The sequence below is a fragment of the Balaenoptera ricei genome, chromosome 7, assembly GCF_028023285.1.
Source record: "Balaenoptera ricei isolate mBalRic1 chromosome 7, mBalRic1.hap2, whole genome shotgun sequence".
NCBI classification, from domain to species: domain Eukaryota; kingdom Metazoa; phylum Chordata; class Mammalia; order Artiodactyla; family Balaenopteridae; genus Balaenoptera; species Balaenoptera ricei.
In genome coordinates this window covers 109,337,150-109,341,809 of record NC_082645.1, presented here as the reverse complement: position 1 = coordinate 109,341,809, position 4,660 = coordinate 109,337,150, and the positions used below count along the sequence as shown (strand labels likewise).

General features: G+C 32.9%; 1 pseudogene; it reads right to left on the bottom strand.

The window, feature by feature from the left end:
* Positions 1-2,535: 2,535 nt before the first annotated feature.
* LOC132368827 (small ribosomal subunit protein eS4, X isoform-like) lies at positions 2,536-3,177 on the bottom strand (annotated as a pseudogene).
* Between the last annotated feature and the right edge of the window lie 1,483 nt (positions 3,178-4,660).

Below are 4,660 nucleotides of genomic sequence, written 5' to 3'. Positions count from 1 at the left end.
ATACAGAATAGTTTCAATGCACTAAAAAGACCCACATGCTTTTCTTATTAAACTCTTTCTCCTTCCCAAATCCCTGGTAACCACTGATATTTTTGTTGTTTCTATAGTTTTATATTTTCCAGAATGTCATATAAATGGAGTCATACAGTAAACAGTCTTTTCAGACTGATTTCTTTAGCTTAGCAATATGCTTTAAGATTCATCCATATTTTTGTGTGGCTTGATACCTCATTTCTTTTTATTGTGAATAATATTCCATTGTATGATATATCACAGTTTGTTTATCCATTCACTTATTGAAAGGCATTTTGAATAAAACAGCTATAAATATTTGTGTGTAGGATTTTGTATGTGCATAAGTTTTTAAATCAGTTGGGTAAATATGTACAATCACAATTGCTGTATCATATGGTGAAACTGTCAAACTCCCTGCCAAGGACTGTGCTATTTTACATTCTACCAGAAATGAATGAAAGTTCCTGTTGCTCTGCAACCTTGCAAGTAAGTTTTATTGTCAAGTTTTGGATTTAAGCCATTCCAAAACTTGTATCTCATTGGTTTTAGTTTGCATTTCCCTAATGACAAATGATATTGAGCATTTTTTTTTCATATGCTTTAATCTGTGTATCTTCTTTAGTGAAGTGTCTGTTCAGATATTTTGCCCATTTTGCCCATTTTTTAGATTGGATTCTGTGTTTTCTTATTGTTGAGTTTAAGAGTTCTTTATATATTTTGGTTACAAGTCCTTGTTCAGGTATATATTTTGCTAAAATTTTTTCCTAGGTTGTGACTACTTATCTTCTCATTCTCATAACAGTGTTTTTCATGATGTGAAATTTTAATTTAATTTAATAAATTTAATAAAATACAAATGATTAATTATTTTTATTTCATGGATGCTTATGTTGTGTTGTATGTAACAACTCATCACCAAACACGAGGACATCTAGATTTTATCTTATGTTTTCTTCTAAAAAGTATAGTTTTTACATTTATGTCTGTGATCCATTTTCAGTTAATTTTTCTATAATGTGCAAGAGCTGTGTCTGAGCTCTTTTTGTTCTTTCCTTTTTTCCTTTTTTAGGCATATGGATCTCTAATAGTTCCAGCACAAGTTGATAAAAATATTACCCTTTCTTCATTGAATTGCCTTTGCACCTTTGTCAAAAATGATTTGAATATCTTTGTTGGGTTTTAAGTGTCTACTGTTTTACCAATACCACTTTATTATTTTTATAATATGTCTTTAAAGTGAATGGTGTAACTTCTCCAACTTTGTTCTTCTTTTTCAATGCTGTGTTTGTTATTCCAAGTCATTTGCTCTTCCATATAATCTTCAGAATCAGTGTGTTGATATCTACAAAATAGCTTGCAGGGATTTTGATTGAAATTGCAATTATTTTATAGATCAGGGTGGGAAAAATTTACATCTTAATAATTGAGCCTTCCAATTCATGAACATGGAATATTTCTCTATTTATAGACAATCCTTTATTATTGCTCTCATCAGTGTTTTGTAGTTTTCTGAAAATATATCACACCCAAGTTTTGACAGATTTATTCTTAAGTATTTCATTTTTGGCATTATTGTGAATGGTATTTTTTAAATTTTAAATTTCTTTTGTTCAATGCTTGTATACAGGAAAGCAATGGACTTTTGTATAGTGTCCTTTATCCTGAAACTTTGCTATACTCACTTATTAACTCAATGAGTATCTTTGTAGATTCTTTGAGATTTTCTACATATACAATTTTGTTCTTGATGAATAAAGGCAGTTTTATTTCTTCCTTTCAAATCAGTATACATTTTTAGCCCGGGGCTTCCAGTATGATACATGAATACACGTACAACTGATGATGACAACGTGATAAAGGTAATGATCTATCCCTAAAGGTGAGAACTTAAAAGTTATTATCAGTGGCAACATTGTGGATTGCTTCACAAACATATCATTAGTGCCCTTAAGGGAACATGGTAGTGTCCTAAGGCTATTCAACACCATAGGATAAATGATATATGTGTATCAGAGCATGAACGTTGTCCAAAGTCACGTAGAAATAGCAAAAACAACAACAACAAAAAATGGATATTCCATAGAGCTGAATACAAAAATCTATATAGTTTTTAAAAATAGAACACAAGACCTAGGTATTTTGCACTTACAGGAATCTGCTTATATTCTTTCTCCAAGACCTCCTGAGAATGTTCCTTTGTGTAGCTCAGAATGTTTGTATTTGAACAAGATTATCTTATGAAGTTTAAGGCTTTGAAAGCTCAATGAAATTTAGAATCAATTTGCCATCAGAAAAAAATTAAATTTACTATATAGACAGCAGGCGGTGGCCAATAAGTCGTTGAATATATTCATTTCTTCTCTCTCTCTCTCTCTCTCTGTCATTGGCAACTGGGTCACTGAGACTGATAAAAGAGTCACTTTGAACAACATCCACCCATGTTACTCTAATTGGACATACTTTAAAAAATATATCATGCTGTATTGTCGTTAATTAAGTACAAAGACTCTACCAATCATGTTACCTCAAGCTCTGCTTGGCCATCAGTCTCTTGTCTCTCTCTTTGGCAATGGTGAGGTGAATACATTTTCCTTGGGGAAGAGAAATCCATGGTTTGTTGCCTTTGCCAATAACAAAAATGTTGGAGAGCTAGGTGACAAAGCTGCTGCCATTGGCATCTTTGACATGAACCACATCAAAAGAACCAGGATGTCACACCAATTCTTCCCAAGTTAGCACCTCCAGTCACTTTACACAGTGTCAAACTTGATGAAATCAGTAATCTTGCCAGTCTCCAAATCAATCTGAATGATGTCATTCATCTTGCCGAGGGGATCAGGGTAGCAGATGGTGTGAACATCATGAGTCACCAGATGTGCGATTCCACTTGTGCCCATAAAGTTCTTTCTCACGTTGTACAACTTGTACTTGGCCTCTCCTCAGGTGCAATATGATGAACAGCAAAGTAAACCTTGGTGTCATAGATCAGACCAAAATTCTCTCCAGTCTTGTCAATATTGATGACGTCCATAAATCCAGCAACTGTACGTTGTATCAGTTCAGACCTTGTCATCAATCTTAATGGACTGCTGTATGCTTCTTTAGTTCATCTCCTGTCAATGTATACTTAGTATGTTCCTTAGGAAACTGATAAGGAGACATTCTCTGTTTGTGGGAACCAGTAAATGGATGAGGAGTAAACACACTGGTCAGTTAACAGCTTCTAGTCTACTGGAGCTGATACATGCTTCAGACGCTTGGGACTGCAAGCCACAGCTGTGCTAGGCACAAAAAGAGCTGTACTTGTTTGTTTTTCAATAAAAGGACAGCTTTAGCTCTCTTTATTTGCTGGGTGATCAAATTGACTTAAAAATCTTAACAGTTTAAGTCCAGTTTTGAGACTAAAGCTGTAATAAAAAATACCTTGGTAATATATACGACTTTTAAAAATTGAACTCAACCGAAAGTCTAGTCAAATTATTCAAAAAAAAAAAGAAACTTATTGGAAAGATATGGAGAAGACTCACAGAATCAAAGGAATAGCTAAAAATCCATTGGGTCTCAGGGAGGAAAAGAACTTGGATCTCACCCAAGATCTAGGTAGCAGAAATTAATGCATCATTTCTTAAGGTCTTCAATTCTGAGAAGAATCAATTTCATCCATTTTTTCCCTTCATTCCTGAGTTGTTTAGGTAAAGATTCAAACTGTCAGTGAAGAGAGGACAATCGACCCTCCGTATTTATGTGTTCCTCAAATTCAACCAACTACGAATCAAAAGTATTTGGAAAAAAAATTTCAAAAAAGTTCCAAAAGCAAACTTGAATTTGCTGTGTACCAGCAATTATTTACATAGAATTTACATTGTATTAAGTATTATAAGTAATCTAGAAATGATTTAAAGGGTACGTACAGGAGGACGTGCGTAGGTTATATGCAAATACTGTGCCGTTTTATATAAGGGGCTTAAGCATCTATGGGTATTGGTATCTGACAATTCCCTGCACCAAATTATGACTAATTAGATTTTATGAGTGTGAAAAAATAGATGCTTTAATAAAAGGAGTGAAATTATGGGGCTTCTCTGTTATAGCAGTCAGCTTTCTTTTAATTAATATAAATGCACACAACGTAGGGTTGTTATGGGACTTACATGAAATAATGCATGCAAAAAGCTTAAAAGAGTTCTCAAAACATACAAAGACCTGCATAAATATTAATTGCTATTACTAAGTAATCTGTGTTTAGCTGAACAGGAAGGAAGCAAATCATATTTAATTATTTCCCAAAAGATTATTAGAATTCATTTGTCTGAATAAATTTTTATCTGACTGAATTTTTTTAAACTTTGCATTTTATTTAAGGTCAGTGCTTAAATTTACAGGTATCTGCTACAAGTTAAAATGTTGAAGTATCAAAGAGAACAGAGTATTATTTTGTTTTGCAAATATATCCAAGCATTATATTTCAGCTTTAGAAATTGGTGTTCCAAAGGCTCTTTTAGGCCTATCTTATTTTTTTTTTTCTATATATTTATCTAACTAAATTATCCAGGTAGAGATTGGTAATGTAGCTATTAAGGGAAATGTGTGTGAAAATTAAAAATAAGTCGTTGGCCTTTTGCCCTTTAAACTCATACAATAAGTA